This window comes from Miniopterus schreibersii (assembly GCF_964146895.1).
Source record: "Miniopterus schreibersii genome assembly, chromosome: 5".
Taxonomy (NCBI): Eukaryota; Metazoa; Chordata; class Mammalia; order Chiroptera; family Miniopteridae; genus Miniopterus; species Miniopterus schreibersii.
In genome coordinates this window covers 27,902,934-27,922,997 of record NC_138106.1, presented here as the reverse complement: position 1 = coordinate 27,922,997, position 20,064 = coordinate 27,902,934, and the positions used below count along the sequence as shown (strand labels likewise).

The 20,064-nt window shown below is 40.7% G+C and overlaps 1 protein-coding gene across 4 annotated transcripts in view; it reads right to left on the bottom strand.

Annotated features, from left to right (window-relative positions):
• FNDC3B (fibronectin type III domain containing 3B) overlaps nt 1-14,441 on the bottom strand; it is a 292,074-nt gene extending 277,633 nt beyond the window's left edge. For 3 of the 4 annotated variants that reach the window (XM_081137956.1, XM_081137958.1, XM_081137959.1), the window contains exon 1: nt 14,325-14,441. The gene's annotated coding sequence lies outside the window, so the exon portion shown is untranslated. Of the gene's footprint in view, nt 1-13,435; nt 13,554-14,324 lie in introns of those variants that run through there. The other variant, XM_081137957.1, reaches the window with a different exon arrangement.
• Nucleotides 14,442-20,064: the final 5,623 nt, after the last annotated feature.

Sequence of the window (20,064 nt, the reverse complement as noted above, 5' to 3'; positions counted from 1 at the left end):
CAAGCAGAACATCTGACAATAGAATACAATTGTCCCTCTACTGAACTCACCAATGACTCAGTGGAAACTAGAATTTGGAAAACTTATCATCCCACATGAAACAAAATAGGAACAAACCCACTCACCTTCATGGGTGCTGCATTCTTCCCAGGCCCTGCCCCAGTCTCCTCTACCCACTCTTACAATTCCTCCCTCACAAAAGCAAGGAAGGAAAACTTGCAAAACTCAAAATTTAATAGCAAACAGTTGGGAACCAAAATTACCCTAAACAAATTGAAGCTAGGTAATTTGGTGAAGAAATTTATTTGAATCCTCAATTCTTTCTCTTTTTAGCCAGCTGCTATGCCCTGATAGGTTTGAACAAACTCCTGAGAACACTGAAATGATTTAAGAGAATCAGAAAGTGAAACATAAATAGGAAGTAACATTGTTTCCACGTTTAAATTTAATATAACCAGCAAATGGAAAAAATCTAAAAAGCTACGTTTTAAAATTATTCAGATTGTCAGGGGTATCATTAAGATCCAGTTAAAGATACAGCACAGTAACCACATAGCAGAATTAAAATATGTCAAAATCAAATAAACCAAGAAATAACTAGGTTTCTTCATTAATAAATAAATTTTAAGGTCAAGTTATCTACTGTTAATTAAAGCCATCCTGAAACACCAATCAGAAAGAATATATGCACCCCTATGTTCATAGCAGTGTTATTTACAATAGTCAAAATCTGAAAACAGTCCAAACACCCATCAGCAGATGAGTGGATAAAAAAGCTGTGGTACATTTACACAATGAAATACTACTTAGGTATAAAAAAGAAGGAAACCTTACCCTTTGCAACAGCTTAGGTGCACCTGGAGATTATTATGCTAAGTGAAATAAGCCAGTCAGAGAAAGACAAATACCATATGATCTCATTTATATGTGGAATCTAATGAACAAAATAAACTGACAAAACAGGACCAGAGACATGGATACATGGAACAGACTGACAGAGGAGAGAGGTGTGAGGGGGACTAGAAGAGATTAAAGAGCATATATACATATATGCATAGCCCATGGACACAGAAAACAATGTGGTGAAGGTTGGGAGGTGGGGCTGGAGGCAGGGGATTGGTGGAGGGGGCGAAGGGGGGGAAATGGGGGACATCTGTAATAGTGTCACCAACTTTTTTTAAAAAGTGTTATCCACTCCTTTTCTCTCCTCCAGTAATTCTTTTTTTTAAAAAACAAGACAGCATTTTTAAAATTGGACTTCCTTCCTAAGAGGCTCAAAGCTACTGATTTTATAATTTCCTGTAACATAAATGTACACACATGGGCAAGTTTTATTGTCCCTTATCCAAAATTATAAGTAAATCTCCACTTTTAGGCAATAGTGGTAAAATTGTATCAAAGGTTACATAGAAGAGGATCCAATCAATTTAAAATATAAGCAAATAAAATGCCAAATCCTAAAATTAAAACATTCTTTTGTTTACAGATGCTTAAAACTGTTTCCTTTACATCTTAGGGTATAAAAGAGATTTTTTAAAATTAAGTACTCCTGAACATTAGCTCAATCCTATGATAATCTACATGTTGAGGATCACCACCAAGAAGCCCTGAAAGTAAGACAAAGCAAAGGTCTCTGGGACATGGTCATCCTAGCGCTGAGGAGCCCTTTTCTGGAGTGTCGCCCTCCTTGGGTAGTTTTAGCATTTATAGCCTCCCTCCTGAACAGAAGTTTCGAGAAACAAGAGGAGGTGGTTCTAACAGTCCTCACCATTCTATGGAAACACAATCCCCAGAGAAACACAGAGCTCTGTCTGGGCCATGAGAAGCATTTCTATGAAGTAGCAAAAAACAGTTTTTAGATAATAGAGCCTCGGGGCTGCATCTCTGTTAGTCTCTTCATCCACACGACCCACACAAACACAAGTAAAGAAAGCAAGTCAGGTCCCACTTCAGAGCCTTGTCCTTAACTCACCTCCAGTGAACTCACTTTCTAAAGATGGAGTAGAGAGCTACATGATTTCTAACAAAGGAAGCATTTAGGGTTGCCAGCTCCCCAGGTTTAGCCTGGGCCATCTGGGAAAGCACAGGGCTCCTCTGAATCCTGAGGTCACCTTTTATTAACCACATGGGCTGCTCTTTGAGCTCACAAAGATGAGGCAGTTCTGGTCAGTTCATCCCTGGGGCTGCCTTTGGTGCAAACCAAACACCACAAACTGTTAACCTTAAAAGAAGAGAAAGTGTTAGTATTAGCAATAGGAGGAGTTGCTTGTCCAGGTGCAAATTATATGTACAGGATCTTTATATAAATTAACTTAAATGAAAGGCATTGAGGAGAGGGATACAAGATGGACAAAACTGTACTGCCACTGAATGAAAAGGATTATTTTTCATAGAGGCTTTCAAATGTCTGAAGAAGGTAAAACACTACTACCAGTTCTTAACCAGCTGCTCTAGATTTTTCCCATTCACTATATAGTTTCTTATATATTACTTTCTATGCAGTATACTTTCATTCTCCAGGTTTCTCCCATTCCAAGGTTAAGTTGCTATTACAGAAAACAATCTAGGAAAACCTCCCTCCAGGGAGATGTCCAGAATATTATTATTACAAAAATAAAGTTTAGGTTTCTAGGCAATAGACAGGTTGAACACATAGAAGGCACTCAACTAACACTTAGCATTCAGCTACATGGGAACACAAACAAGTTCCCATGTCTGGAGATACAAACAAGATTTTTAATGTAAACTACTGAGAAGCAGTGTGATACAGCTGAAAAAAGTTCTGCAGTCAGTCTAGGAAATCTTTTGAACCTTTTTGAGCTTTTTGAGCATGTCTTCTAATCTTAGTTCACTCAACAAACATTTATAAGGCACTTGACAGGTACCAGCTTCTGCTGAGAATACTGGAAACACACACAGGAAAACACAGAAAAAGAGAATAATATCTACCTTCCAGAGTTACTTTAATGAACGTGTGTGTGTGTGTGTGTGTGTGTGTGTGTGTGTGTGTGTGTGAGAGAAAGTGCCTGGCAATTGCTGGTCACTACTACCTTTTACATCTGACTTGTGGTCTGAGTGCGTGGAACTTTAGTACACAAATGACAAGTGTCTTCCTTTCTATATAAAACTGCCAAGAGCTAGTTATCATTTTACCCCAAAGAAGATGATTATAAAATCTTCAGAGCCCTTCAATTCTGCTCTAGTTCCTAACTGGAGTCCTCTGGTCTTCTAAGTACTCCTTCTACCTCACTTCCTTCCAGCCACTGGGTCAAAAAAGTTAAAAGGACAGGTTACCGAACGGGCCGATTTCCCAAATTTGTCTGATCATCTCATTCACCTTAAACACTGGATAAAAATTTCCCGACTCTCTCCAGACATAATGAATAGGAGTCCTCTGAACACCTCCCCCCCACACACAAACACATACACATACACACCCCTATAATGCTTCAAGAGATGCTTCTCTTCTCAGGCATGCTCTGACTCCACCTCAAATAGCTGAGGCCATTCTCCTCAGGTTTCCATGACATGCTCTTTGACCCTTCTCCAAGGCTTAGTTTAGCTCTAAAGACTCTGGCCACTGGTCTAACAGAATCAGCTCTCTCAGCTGGACACCCAACATCTCAGCAAGGCGCCTTCTGTTTGTTTGGTTTTTTCCCCCTGTCCCTTAATGTCTCCCTTCTAGAATTTCCCTACAAAAGGATCATTTGAAATTACCACAAATCTCTGAAAAGTTACCTTTTCAAAAAATAATTTTCTTAATTTATAATCCCCAACTGACTCCAATAGACAAGGAAAATATACAAAAGAAAGGGTCACATTCTTACAGGATAGAAATAAAAGCTATTTGTTCAAATTTTCAAAATCAATTAGCAATCTGATATAGACATTAAAAAAGCCCATGTATTCTCTGCAGGACTTTCTTTAAAGGAGCAATAAATGAAAGGCTAGGTTTGCATTGAAGGTGAATCATGCTTTTGTTTTAATTTAATATTTATTACATCCCTACCATGAAAGGGGGGAAAAAAAACCTCAGCGAAACTATGGAAACACAAAAAAGATCTACAACATGGCCCATGCTTCAAAGTGATCAACTTCAGCAGAAGTTCCTGAGGAGAGGTACTAAGTTTAAATGGCACACTGAACGTAGGAGCTCATCCATCTATTCATTCATCCACCCAATGAACATTTACTAAGCCCTAAGTTAACAGACCCTAAGTTAAACCCATAATCATCCCTGCACTCAAGTAAGGTGTCAAAGAGACAACCAGACAACACTGAAAAGATAAGTGTTCTGAAAAGTATACATAAAGTACAAGAATTTAAAGAAAAAGATAAATTACCTAAAATGATAGCTCTAGAACATAAAGACGATATGCAAAATAGAATGTGACACTTCTTTTGAGGAGGCCAAAAATCAATGAAGACTGCTCTGTCAACATGTTATAACTCTACTAGGTATAGAGAGACCATGACTCTCAGTAACTTTTGATATCAGTTGCCAATGATCCTACCTCTAGAGTAATTAGTAGACCACAAAAATGGCCCACTATGGTGTGAAAAGCATTTACATATACAGCAAAGAAAACACACCCACGTGGAGAGCACAGCAGGCACACACACTAGCATCATACCTGTGCAGCTTCATACTGTTTTCCAGGAATGCAGGAATTAACAAGCTATTATAGGTGGCAAATACTGTATAGTACACGGTATGTAATTTTCCCCACAACTGGTTATTTGTATGTAAACTTAAATCTTTCCACTTGAAATTGTATCTATTTTCAGTATTCCTAACATGCACTTTACAACTGATGTTTAAGCTTTATATTCAAGTACTTAATAATCCTGCCCCATCTTTTTATAAGTGATCTACCCAAACTCAACATCAATATCTCAAAACCAAAAAAATAAAAAACAAAAACACATTCAGAAAGCAGTACTATGAAATTATTAGATGCTAGAGAGAAGTTCAGATGAAGAAAACAGAATACTGCATGCTTCCTTTCACTCTACCCCCTTCCAATTTGTTTTTAGGAAGAATATTACTACCTAATGCATTTCCAACATGAGTGCTAGCTGAGATGACTTAGACTACTGCTCTAAGTGGATATTAAAGTTTTTCCTAAAGTACTGAAGATGGCAAAATTGAATGTTTAAAGGTTAGAAAATATAACAGGTCTAATTGTACTTCCTACTCCCTGGTTTTTAAATAACTCGGTGAAATTCAGGATAAATTATCTTTATCTGTATGTGCCTACATGGTCTGGATAAAACTACCTGGCTCATCTAAATATTAAAATGTCTCTTATTCCCCTCCAGAGATCTACTTCTTTTAGTCTCCTCTTAAATTCAAATCAGTAAAATAAGGAAACTAGGATATTCAAAGTGGCCTAGGGGAAATCACCTTTCACACCGCAGTGGGAGGGGGAGGAAAAACCCAAAGCTACGCAGACACCGCACAGAGTAGACCACAGGGGTGCAAACAGAGGCAAACAGGTCCTGTGGTGTAAATCTCCTTCGAGGATTTTTTCCCCCATTTTTTTTTACTGTGATAAAACATACATAACAAAACATTTACCATTTTAACGATTTTTAAGTGTGCAATTCAGCAGCATTAAGTACATTCACAATGTTGTGTAACCATCACCACTATTCATTTCCAAAACTCTTTCATCATCCCACACAGACACTCTGTACCCATTAGACAATTCCGGTTCCCCTTACCCCTGGAAATCTCTAATCTACTTTCTGTTTTTATGAATTTACCTATTCCAGGTACCTCATGTAAGTGGAAACATTACACTCTTTATCCTTTAGTGCCTGGCTCATTTCACTTAGATAATATTTTCAAGGATCATCCACGTTGTGGTATGTGTCAGCATTTTATTCCTTTTATAGTTGAGTAATATTCCATCATATGCATATACCACATTTTGTTATCCATTCATCTGTGAATGAACAAGGGTTGTTTCCACCTCTTGGATAGTGTAAATAATGCTGCTATAAACACTGGTGTACAAGTATTTGAGTACCTGCTTTCAATTATTTTGGGTATATACCTAGGAATGGAATTGCTAGGTAATTCTATGTTTAACTTTTTGAGGAACAGTAAAACTGTTTTTCATAGCAGCTGTACCTTTTTACATTCCCAACACCAACATACTAGGGTTCCAATTCAATGCTTTTAAGTATTTTCTGATTCACTAATTCAGAACATTTATTTTCATTACTCTAAATAGGAGTTATTTTTCCTAAGAAAAACCACAACAGAAATATCAGAAACAGCAATATCTAAGGGCTTTCAGCATTTTATTCTTTTTTTTTTTTAACTTATTTTTATTGTTGAAAGTATTACAGATGTGCCCCTTTTCTCCTCCCACTGATCCCCCTCTACACTGTACCCCACCCACCCAGGTCTTCACCACACTATTGTCTGTGTCCAAGGGTTCAGTATTTTTTTTTTTTTTAATATATCTTTATTGATTTTAATATATCTTTATTGATTTCCTCCAGAGAGAGGAAAGGAGAGGGAGAGACAGAGATAGAAACATCAATGATGAGAGTCACTGATGGGGCTAGCCCGCAACCCGGGCATGTGCCCTGACCGGGAATCGAACCCCAATCGCCCGGATCCTAGATTGACGCTCAACCACTGAGCCAAGCCCAGCCGGGCAGTATTTTATTCTTAAACAATGTAAACAATAGAAGATATAGAACTTGTTGAAAAAAATACTTTAAAATATAAGAGAAAAAGGAGCATAATGTCCTAAAAATGTATTAAGTATCCTATACATACAATTTGCACTGTAAAACCTGGTCAATCTAACCCCTAAACAGTCACATGCTGGAAAAGTTCATGTCTGAGTAAATGAATGTAAATATCCTGAGATATTTTAAAAGAAATTTACTCTTCTGTCAGTTCACACAATACCTGGAACTAACCTGCCCAGGAAGATCTTCCTTTAGTAAAAGTGGAGGAGGAAAAGGGTAATGAACTTATCTAAATATACTATTCACAGGATTTTCCACAACTTGGCCCAAACCCTGCAGGAGATAGATGTTCTGAAATCTTTAACACCTGCTCTCACCAGTCTGCCATCAAGTGCTTCCAGGTGACAAAAGAAAGTAACAAACTGCAAAAAAATGTCAACAGAACACCTCCAAAACAATCCATAGACATAGATGAAGTCTGTTGGTGGGAATGGGGTGGGATGGAAAAGGCGATATTTGCTTGTTGTTGTAATGTATTTTGCATACAAAAATATAGAACTTTTGCTGGTAAACTGTAGCTAGTTCACCTGATGACACTGAGTAAATCAACATTTACTTTGTGGTGGTCAAAGGACTTCCAAGGGGCCTGCATCTCTATAAAAAGCCCAGCAGAGCTAGCTTCAACCCATACTGCAGTTTTATATGGCTTTTAAGTCAACTGATGTTTCCAAGGTGCTTAAAAGTGGTTTGTTCTCCTAATTAGGTAAGTATTCCCCCTTATGATCTATTTAAACTTCTGTTACAGTAAAACCTTTTCATATAGAATAGGAAGCCAAACTTTATGCTAGACTTGCCTGGATAATTGCAAATCCCTAATTAGTTATATCCAGAACAATGGAGTTATTTTTAATAGAGACCCCTCTTTCACCAGCTGTGATCTGAAAATCTTAGTGCCTTAAGAATAAATTAAATCATGTTATTTCCTGGGATTTTAGAATCTTCAATTATCTCTCAAACATACTGCAGTTATTCATCTATAAAGACAATTTTCTGGACAATTATTTCAATAGAGAGCTTTTTTTAATTTTATAATACTAACTACAAGTTAGTTTTTATCAACTTAGTTTAAATTTTCCTGATTGGTTGCCTTTATAAACATCTTTATCTCCCAGAGTCAAAACAGGAATGAACTGCTAATAAAAATTTATTCTTTAACATAGCCTGTAGGTGCTTCAATTTGAACATTTCTCAAATTTCAGCAAGAAGCAAAGAATTAGAGTTGCCACCATCCTGCCCTAAGATTGGTGGTAGACAGTTCTCTACACAACATTCCAAAAACATGAGCAAAGTACCCCTGTAAGTAAACAAAAATGCCTTGCATTTGCCAAAAAAAAAAAAAAAAAGTCAGAACAGAGTAGAATATTCCATTAACAAAGAACCTAGTCTAGAACTTAATAAATGCCCTCTGAGTCAATAAACAAGTGAATAAAGTAAAATTACATTTTAAACTGAAATATAATCATTTAATACAAGGGAAATTTTAAACACTGATACTTACAGAATCTCAAATAATGCTAACTTTGGCTCAATACCATATGACTAAAATCTTCTCCCTCCAGTTATTTAAAAACTAACCAGCAGTTGTAATATTATAGAAACAAAACATATTAGGAGCCAAGCCTAAACTGACAAGTGAGTATTGCCAAGAGCATCTCATCACCTAACGGCACCAAAATTACAATCCCAGAGTTACAGAATGCTAAACCTGCATACCTGAACTAGGGGCAAAAAAGAGAAAAAAGACTCAAGACAGATCCAATTTTATTATTTATTTTTATTTATTTTTTCCAATTTTAAATTGAGAAGCATCCCTACTTTCAATGGCTAATCACAATCTAACCTGATTTGTTATACCTGGTGGTTTAAAAACCTTTCAACCAGGTCCCCACCCCCACCCGAAATACCTTTAGTCACCAAAGGCTGATCCTTAACCCTAAACCTGCACTATAAACAGCTCCCATCTGGATAAGCTTATAACTAGGGACTGATCTCTCATTGGCTGTACCTTGCAAAGAGCTCAGGTACCAGCCATCAAATCACCCCTCCCACATGAGCCTGTATTTGGCTTCTACAGAAGCCTGCCTTGGTCTATCATCCAATGACAATGATTCAAGCATTCTCTGCCTTTTTAAAATACATAATACCATATAGTTTAAGGTAATATATACATATATATGCTTATGACTATGTTCCTATATTCAAAGGCATTCGGAGTAAACTAAAAAGTAAAACTTCTCCTAAACCACCTAAGTACATTCCCAGTAGCTGCAAGGATGAGAATTAAGGTTTACCTGATAAGAATGTCTTACCACAAAAATTCTCATTTAATGGATTAACCTCATTAATACGAAGAAAGGCGACTGTAATTTCTAAAGTGGAAAGAGGTAGGCTGCAAAGATTCCCTACACTGAAATGATTCTTTCCCCACATTCCCAGCTATAATTATTGAAAGCTCAAATAACAGGCTAATATACAAGGACTAAATCCTATGCCTCTATCATTCAATATTGGCATTTCCTCTAAGACACTGTACTTTTTCCCCTTCACTTCAAAAATAGCCCTGAGTCAATCAGACTGTCCTGTCCACTTCAGCGATGCCAGCCAGCTACAGGCTACATCCAAGGAAAAAATTCCCAAAACGATGAAGCTAGGACAATTTATGTACAACTTTTGAAAGGTCACAAATCAACTATTCCATTAGGAGTGGGGAGAAAATGAGACACAGCAATCTAACTTGAAACTTTATTTACTCATCACAAAGAAAAAACATAAATGAGTTTTCAAACTGTCCAAACACAATTTGGAGGTCTCTGAAAACACAAAGTAATACTGGGAACAGCTCAGTTTTAAACTTTGGAATGTAATGAACTATGGAGTTTGTATAAGGCTTTACCAAACACTTCTCAATGCACCAGCTCATTAATCCCTTATGACAACCGTTTGAAAAATTGTATGCAAGATGTTTTCTCCTGACATTAAAATGGGGAAACCTAGACTAAGATAGGTTTAGAAGTTTATCAAGGACACACAGCTAAAAAATAAAGGCTTTGACAGACTAGACAGTCTGATTTCCAACTGATGCTCCAATGTGACCCTCACTAGAGGTATAAGATTTCTAATCTGTACCCATCATTTCAACATCTTTATCTTTTAAGATTTACTCTCTCTCATTTGTATTAAACACCTTAATGTCCTACAATAGGAACAATACATCAGGAGTTAAACCAAGTTTCCTATAATCTCACACACTCAGGGGAATATTATAATCCTATTTAGAACATGTTTCTCTCATCCTTGTTCCTCGAAAATAACTATGCTTCCTATGGTCAGCCATGGCAGCAATGGGTATGAACAGGCTGTTTCAGCTATATGAACAGTCTCATTGACTAATGCTTTCCTTACCTATAACTGAATTTATAAATTTCAAAGAGCTGGAGGCCACGCAATTCACATAACACTAAAATACAGAACATTTGAAATTGATTTACTAGTGTAGGTCCTCAGGATCATAATGCTCTAGGGTCAGACTTATGAAATGCAATTATCCCTGGACACTACAATAACTATGGAAGGTACAGCAGATTCAAATACATTTATACTGAACCTGGAAGTTAACTCTTAAAAAATCCTAATAAAAAAGATTAATCACTTGTGTTTTCCTGAAAGTAGTATGCAAAAAAAAAAGAGAGGGTATTGGTTATTAGACATTTATAGATGGAATCTAGATGAATGAATGCTTATTTTAACAGTGGTTGGAATTTTCACTATTTCTCACAAAATTAGAAAGTTGTTGAAATTCCTCTTACCAAATGAATTCTGAAATGCATCAGATTTAAATTAAATCCTCTAATCAGAAAACTGTTTGAGCATTTGCCATCAAAACAATCTTTCTTACTGTTTATTTTCATCTTAAGCATATTCTTCCCAATCCATAGACTAATCTAGTGTTTTATATTTGAATTTTAGTCCTTGATAGGAAAGTAATGATTTTAATCTTTCAGATTAATTGTGCATCTACATAACAAAAATTGAATGACGGTTTGGTTATATTATTTACCTGACATTTATGAAGTCATTTGAAAAGAATCACCCAATGAACAGGTAAACATGGGTATTAGGGGGTCATTTTTTTTTCAATTCCCAATTAGTGGTTTTTCATATCGCTTCCTATTTATACTCCTTTATTACACTAAAGTAAACCAACAAGATGAGTGCCTTTTCAGCAATTCCTAGAAACAATTATTTCAAGCAAACAAAGGAAAAGTCATTTAAAGTTTTTGCCCATCAGTTTTTACTATGAAAAGCAAGCATTTACCAAAAAAATCAAATAATGTGCTTATTTGATCAACTCAAAGTGTGAAAGCAAAATTGAGCTATAGGTGATTCAGCACTGAAATTCCATTTAAGAGCTGAAACTAAGCATCTCTTGCTGGTGTGGAAAAAAGAAAACTGAACTAGGAGATCTAAAAAGCAATGGGACCCAGTTAATTGTGAATAGACCTGGAGTCAAAAAGTTCTACACTGGGATCTCCAATATGGTAACCACTAGCCACAAGTAGCAGTTTAAAATAATTAAAAGTAAATAATTTAAAATGCAGTTCTTCAGTCCCCACTAGCCACATTTCAAACCCACAACAGCTTCATGTGCCTGGTGGCTGCCATATTGGATAGCACAAATATAAAACCATTTCCATCAATGAAGAAAATTCTATTATGCCATTGGTAGCTGTGTGACCTTATGCAGGTTACTTCATTTCTATGATCCTCAATGCTCTTCTCTGTAAAATGTCCATAACATCATCTATACTGAAAGACTATTAGAAGTTTAATAAGATAACATTTGAAGCACAACACACAGTGCTTAGTACACATTAGGTATCCAAGAAAAAGTAGCTGTTATTATAATCCTCTATTGGACTTTAATCTATGATGGGAACCCTGAACAAGTCACTTCCCCCTCCCTGGGCCTCATTTTCCTAAAACTGAAAACTATGGGAAAAGTCTTCTGGTTAAGTTCTAAGGATGCTATCAAATTCCACTGCGTTAAATGAAGTGTTAAGCAAAAGGGGCATAAACTCCTACTGAGTAAACTACTACCTAGGTTCCTGGAGCTTCCTAACTGATCCTAAGCATTCTTCCCAAAACCCCAGAAGACTGGCTCTGCAATATAGCCATGGTCTGATGTGAGCTATTTATAAAGCCTGTCTTAAAAGGTTACCGGAATATCTTTCTGAAATTGTATATACTGTAATTAGAAGCTACAACCCCCTATTCCATGATGATATCTTGCAGTTTTAACATCTTTTAAATGAACACTATCTTTACAGATGAATTTTTTCTCTTAAAAGCATTTAAGCCAGAACACTTTTTCAAAGCACATGCAAGTTTAAGTACAAGTTTTAATGACTTTTTTTTAACCAGCTAAGCCTCATTCATAGCCACCTTGTGGGTGACCCTCTAGTGTCTAAACAAAGTGAGAACTGTAACAGCCTCATGGGTGAAGTCCCCTTGCAGGGACAGAAACATGCCCAAAGATTTACCCTTACTAACAGCTGCTCCCAGGGAGCCAGGAAATTCACTGAATACCAGGTCCACAGAGCCAGCTTCCAAAGAGGAGGAAACCAAGGACCCCACGCAAGGCACAAAACCAGGGTCACAGGCCGCTGTGGCTGGGGAACTCTTCCCCTGGCGCTGACCAGGCCTCCAAGTCACAAACTTTAAGGCTGGAGTAGAAGAGCAACTCAGGCAGCAGAGATCAGAACACAGCGGTGTATTTTTGCCCAAGGCCTGAGGCCTCAAAAATAAGTGTTATTCCAGAGCAGATTCCTTTTCTTCCGGGTCTGTCTGCTCCCTGACTCTTTGCCCATAACCACCGTGCCTCCCCTTTCCCAATGCCCCACCTCTCTCCATACTTTAAAATTAAAAATTTAAAAAAAAAAAAAAAAAAGTGGCTTATTCCCTCTCCCCTTGCTTTCCCTAGCAGGGCCTGGAAACTGGAGAAAATTCGAATCAAATTAGCTGCACATTAAAAAATAAACAGACAAGCAATCAGGGGGTGCCGACCCAACAAAAGGCGTCTCCCAGTCCAAAAACAAGATTGCGCCTGGGTGGAAGAAGGGGAGGGAGAACAGAAACCAACAAGGATGGAGAGATAAACGTGTGGATTTAGGGCCCGGGGGCCGGCCCGTCCTGGCCAAATTCCAAGTTTTGTTTCAAGAAAATACTAGGCTGAAGAGAAAAGAAAAAGTAACTTTTAAGGAAGTCCGCAAGCAGCACTGGCTTGGATAAAATGCCACTGGCTGCTTCCCTCCGTCAGGGATGGCAGGGCAGGCGATTCCAAAAGCTCCGGCTCCAACCGAGCACTCCTGGGAGCCTCCCCGCCGGCGGCGCCGCGAGGCGGCCCCGCTCCATCTCCCGGGACGCGGGGTGCGGGTGCTCCGGCTCCCACGGGGCGCCGGGACCTGACCTTTGTTAAAGTTCGTGGACGCAGCCCGAGGCCCCAATTTCCGCCCCGAGTGACAGGCCCTTCACACGCCGACCGGCCCCCACCCCGCCGCGGGCACCAGACGGTCCGCGCGGCCCCTCCCGGCCGCCTCGGGGTGCGGATTCCGCCCGCCCGCCCCACCCCCGACCGGGGCGCCCCTCGGGGTGACTGACTGACCGGAGCTCCACTGGCCCACACACCGGGTCGCCCGCTGCTTTCCGCCGCGCCCCGCTTCCCAGCGCGAGCTCCCAGCCGCCTGGCTCGCCGAGTCCCGCCGCGGCCGCCGGTTACCGCCCCCAGCCCGGGGGGAGTCCGGGGGGGCAGGACAGGAGGGAGGACGTGGCGCGCTCGGAGGTGGCCAGCGGCGAGGCGGGGAGTGTCCCGGAGAGGCCGGGGGCGGGGGGCCGGCGAGGGCTCGGGACCCTCCCTGCGAGCATCCGCGGGTCCCAGGTCCCGGTCCCCCCCGCCCCCCGCCCCGCACCGAGAGGCGGGCCCCAACTTTCAGCCCAGTTCGCACGCCCGCCCCCCTCCCTCCACCATATGGAAATCTACAGCCTCAGAAAGTGACACGTCGAAGATTCCTCGGCCTCTCCGCCGCCCTCCCCCTCCCGGGCCGCGTTCCTGCCGCGGAGATTCCGGGAGGGGGAGCGGATTCCTCGGACAAAATCTGCTGGGAAGGCCGGGGAGGGCGAGGGGGGAGGGAGAGCGGGGAGCCACTGCCCAGATTCTTTTTTTCATCAAGAAGAATCTACCCGTTTCTTTCCCTCCTCCAAGCCCTGGCAAGCTCAGGGGACGGGCGGGGGACCGGAGCCCTGCGAGACGCGGCCCCAAAGCGGAGGCCGACCCTCTCCCGGGCCCCGAGTTCCCGGGGTCCCCAGGCGAGCGCGGGGCGCCCCAGCGCTGAGGCGCCAAGTTTTCCCCAGGAAGCCCGGCGCGCCCGGAGCGCCCCGGGACAGAAATGCACTTTGGCGGACTCGGCGTCCGGCCGGGGCTTTCCAGCGCCGGGACCGGCGGCCGCGGCGCGGGGTCCGGGTCCCCTCCGGGCTCCCGCTTCTGCACGCCTTACCTTCCCTCGGGCTGAAAAGCGGGCTCGGGGCGCGCCGCACACCGGGTCGCCCACGCCTCCCCAGCCGGCAGCCCGAGGCTCCCTGCCGCCCCCGCCGCCGCTCCCGCCGCCGCTCCCGCCGCCGCCGCCGCCGCCGCTCTTCTCCGCCTCCTCCGCCTCCGCCTCCTGCTCCGGCCGCCGCCGCCGCTCAAATAGCTACCAGGAGGGTTTGATGGGGGATTCCGCCATGTCAATGATGTCGGGACCACATGGGGCTTGGGGGCCCGCCCCGACCGTAAACTACCGAGTATAACCGCCGCCACAGTCTCGGAGCCACTGGAGCTGCAGGAGCCTCCTCTGACCCCTAGGCCTGCGTATCTATACAAAAACTCACCCGGGTTCAGCCAGACTGAAGAAGTCTGAGGCTTAGGGGAACCAGCAGCCCCTTAAAGGCGAGGGCTGCAAATTCTGCAAAAGGTCGCCCAATACCAATATAAATGTAGGGTCTGCTGAGCAATAATTAGAGCTAAGACTCTATGACTTTTTCATTTACGCATGTTAACTTTTTTTAAATCCCGGCAACAATCTTGTGAGCTATTTTTGTCACTCCCTTCTCTGTTTCCCGCAGCACTTTGTTCACAGGCTAACATAGCGTAAATCGGTTTTATTATATCAGTTAAAGTGTCTATTTCCCTTCAGTAACCAATGTGCACTCACAAGGGCAGAGACTGTTCCTTACTCGTACCTGTATGTCTGTATCTGTCAAACATAGCACCATGCAGAGGCCACAACAGGACTCATTAGAAAACTATTGAGTTTATACTAATTAAATCAAAAGTAATGTATACTATTGTAGAATCTTAGAATGCTTAACCAGTTGCATCGCAATTCACCCCTCAAATTTTCCAGGCGACAAGAGAGAAGTCCCAAAGAGGCCCCTTTGCTCCTTACCTCCCCAGGTATTCTGAATCATTGCATTCAACCTCAACTATTAGGCTTCAAAGCAGTACTCAGTAGTGACCGGAGGCAATGTATTACTTTCATTGACCTAAAAAAATAATAACCATTTATCAGATAAAATTATTGTACATAGTACTGTATTAAAGCCCAAAGAACATAAAAGAATATTGAGAAATAGTTCTTCTCCTTGTGGAATTTGCAATTCCTTTTTTGGAGATGTAGGGGATAATGGTGAATCCAGGTAATGATATTCTCCCTCCTCAATGGCTTCTTTTCTGAAATGTACCCAAAGGGGCTCTTAAAGCCATCTTTCTAAGACATGGTGCCAATCCTAGGTGATAGTCTTGCATGGGAAAGAAAGAAAAAAAGCAGTGGTTCCCCAACTCCTGAGCCACGCCCCCCAGCTGAATTGGCATGACTTCTCAGCACACCTCTGTTCCTTTGTACATGGTTTCAGTTAGTCAGGAGCATATTTCTTCCTCTACCCTGTTTTAAGGTCATTTACTCATCTTTGAGCTCCAACTAAAATTATTCCTTTCCTCCTCACAGTCTCATAGCTCTTCCCCCACAATTTCATCATTCTTTTTAGTTCTCATATGCTCTGAAGTTACTGTTTCTCTCTTCCATTTGACTGGATCTTGTACATTTTTGTATCCTAGCATCAGTCTAGCATTGTGCTTTGAACATAGTACCCTGATATAAATGTTTGTTGAATAAATTAATTCTAAAGTATGTGGAAGTATCTGAATGACAAGATAAAAGGGGAAAACTTCAAAGAATGGAAGGCAAAGGAGGTAAAACTAGGCAGGAGAAATTCAGAAGACAAAATTATGTCTGCCTATTTTTCCCCTAGACTGAATTTGTTCTAATTAAGAAGAATCAATGTATATAACATGCTGTAAATTTTTTAATTTTAAATGTTCATATATATGATCTCAGTGTTTCATTTGTCTTCTTATCCTAACACCTAACACCAGCTTTGGCACAGAATAGAAACCCAATACAGATGCTTGCAAAATGAGAGGAAGTATGGTGTAATAGAAAGAGCATGGAAATTATAATCAGACAAAAGCCAGTGATGTTGGGCAAGTATTGAAGTTTTCTGAGCCTGGGTGTTCTTATTTATTAAATGCCCAAATTGCCTTTATACTAAGGTTATTGTGAGGATTAAAAACCTCCAGCACCTGAGTCTCAACAAATAAATATTGGTTCCTTCTTAAGTGAATGAATGATGTTTTTTCCTGAAGGGTAGTATTAGGACAGATAATACAATGAGAAAACACGGGATGGGGTGGGGGGAGGGGTTAAAGGGGGGGGAAGTGTTACCGAGGCATCAAGTGATTGAAATAGGTTTCAAGGTTGATTATTCTAGCAGCCAGATGTAGAACAAAGCATGTCAGAGTGACATGCTCTCTGAACCTCCTTGGGAGAAGATTAAGACTTAGACCAGAGTGATGGTTCTGGAAATGGGAAGAGGGGCATCAACCCAAGGCAATGAGTATTATTACTAGTATTGACACCCCAAGTCACCTGCCACCCTAGGTCCCAAATTATAGAACCATAGTCCTAACATATACTTTGCTCCAAAAGCAGTTTAGGATTTGCTCAAATACTCAAATTAACATCCAAATGAAGATGCCTGAAAGTTAAGGCCTATAACAAAATATACAGACATTAAACCCTTTCATCACCCACGCAGTGTAGGCTGAGTTGTATTAAAAAAAAAAAAAAGATTTGAAGTCATACTTCTGGATCTCAAACTTACACTACAATAACAACAAAATGCAACTTTAATAGATTCGAAATCATGAGTTTTGAAACTAGCATTGAAAAGGTCTCAAACCATTAAACCTCTGAATACTTATATAAGTCTAAAATGTTTTAAATTTAAACGTTTCTCAGAGATCACTGTGACTTGTGCTATGTAATATGTAGAAGACCCAGTTAGGTTCTCAGTGTCAATATCCTTCCTCTGCCTCTAGCTGGAGTTGCTGGATTCTCACAGGCAGGCTCAGTCTTGCCTCTAATCTTGAAACCCAATCTTGACCTTAGATAGAGGGCATTAACTCTTTGCATCTACTTTTTGTTCCAAAGTCCTGAGCCAGATCTGATACGGCCTTCAAAATGAACATTGACAAAAATCCAATTAATCCTGTTTTGAAGAGTGTTCAGAACTTCCTGAGTACTAACTAGAGTAAAGGACAGCCACCTCCATCAATAATACAATCTAAGAGCAACATTGCAACTTCAGTTAAGCACATTTCTTCAGAACAATTTAACCAGTCAAAGCCGTAGTTTCACCTTCTTTTCTGTTGTTCAAAGCAAGACAAGGGCACATTGCAGCTCAATATATACATTTTTAAGTCATTTTAAACAAGAATATCTGTCCCACATTTATCAGAACTATTCAGGTAGAAGGTGAATGACTGCCAGGGCTCATAAAATCATGGGGTTGATAGGGAACTAAAGGTTTTCAGCCTGTTCTCCCTCCCAAAGCAGCATCTTTGTTACCATGTCTATGACAGCTAAACACCCAGCCTCAGCCTGAACACCACCAGGAAAAGGCAAAAATTCATCTTGCCAAGGCAACCTAGTCTCAAAACCACCAGATCTAAACCAAGTCTTCTGAAATCCGCCTCCTGGCCTGGTAACCCCACTGGTCCTGTTTCTGCCCTCTGGAGGCAAATAGAGGAACAACGGTGTGGTAACAATGACTATTTAGAAAGTCAGACCCAACCCGCTCCCTTATGGTTGTGTGGGTTCAGAGCAAGTCACTGTGATGGAGAGGTTTATTAATTTCTAAATAACTTTGCCTCAAATTTGCCTCCAATTGGAGAAAAATTACTACTGGCAGTCTGTGGCCTTGTCTTGTTTCATGCTTTTATCAGTGACTTGGATGGCAATATGGAAACCATGCCTGTCATACGTATCAATGTCACAAAGCTGGGAAAGGTGGTTTGATGATACACTCAATGTCCAGAAAGTTCTAAGTAAGCAGAAATGTGAGAATGAAACTTATAAATAAAATTTAATAAAATTAAATATTCAAGCAGTTAACAGTAAAGTCGGTTAAGATAAAATCAAGTGCATTCCTAATGTACGCCCATCGTAAAAACTTTTCATGAAAGATGCATGAATTAATAGGATGAGGAGCCTGTTGAAAAATCAGCACAATATTACACTCTAATGAGACAAGCCTTTTTGTCCGTATTGGAGCAGGAAAGGGTACTACTGTGTGGTTGTATTCTGGTCATGCCTGAAATATTATTGAACAAGCAGGCCCCAAAGGTAGTGGAAGAAAATGATGTAGATCTGGAAGCCTTGTAGGTAAATGTAGAGTTCAAAATGTTAGAGACTTTTCCCAGGAAAAGAGAGACTTTTTCCAGAAAAAGAGTACCTTTAGGGAGCGTATGACAGGTCTGGTCAATTCATTGGAAGGGGTCATGTGAGCATCACTAGCCAGGGGGTTAAATTCTGATCACATTAACATTTCTCTGACTCTGACAGCACCATTATTGTAGGACTTCTCATTCCCCTGGTACTCTTCCCAGTTCTTTCTATAGTTTATGAGCAATTTTTTTCAGCTTACTTCAGTAACTTGTTAACCCAGGCAGAGCAGCTAAAATGGCACCTTCCTCTGTGCTGAGCCTCCTGCTGCTGGTAGAACCCTAGAGAGCCCACCCCTGCCACCTCAGAAGGCCAGCACCACCTCGGACAGACTCTGTTCTACTGATCACCAAATAGAGGGTCCTTGGCTCCCAATATCTCATGGTCTTTAAATCATACACTCTGTTTCCATGAGTTTGGCTTTTTTAGAGTCCACATATAAGTGATAACATACAATATTTGTCTTTCTCTATCTGATTTATTTCACTTACCATAACACAATGCCCTTAAGGTCTGTCCACACTGTCGAAAATGGCAGAATTTCTTTCTTTTCCATGGCTGAATAATATTGCATTGTGTGTGTCACACATTTCTGTATCCATTCACCTGTAAACAGCCATTTAGATTGTTTCCATATTGTGGCTACTGTGAATGAAAGTGCAACTATCTCTTTGAGACCCTCATCTTGTTTCTTTTGGATATATACTCAAAAGTGGGATTGCTGGATCATAGGGCAGTATTACTTTTAATTTTTTGAGGAGCCTCAGTACTCTTTTCCATAGTAACTATACCAATTTACATTCCCCAAGGGTTATCTTTTCTCTGTATGCTCAATAGCACTCATCTCTTTTTTTGGATAATTGCCATTCTAACAGGTGTGAGGTGATATTTCATAATAGTTTTGTTTTGTTTTGTTTTGTTTTTTTGTGTGGGGTTTTTTGTTTTTTTTTAAGAGAAGGAGGAAGGGAGAGAGAGAAAGAGAGAGAGTAACATTGACGTGAGAGAGATACATCAATTGGTTTCCTCTCACACACACCCTGACCGAGACCAAGCCCACAACCTAGGTACCTGCACTGACTGGGAATCGAACCTGTACCTTCCAGTGCATGTGATGATGCTCCAAACAACTGAACCACACTGGCCAGAGCTTATTATGGTTTTGATTTGCATTTCCCTGATGATTAGTGATGTTCAGCACCTATTTATATGCCTATTGCCTATCTGTATGTAGTCTTTGAAAAAATATCTATTCAGTTCCTCTGCCCATTTTTTAATCAGATTGTTTGGGGTTTTTTTGCTATTTTGTCATATGAGCTCCTTGTATTTCTTTGGATATTAATCCTAGTAAATGTACCCTAGCACCTCACTGGCTCTAATTAGGTTATGTATCATTCCTCAAACCAATCTTGGTGAC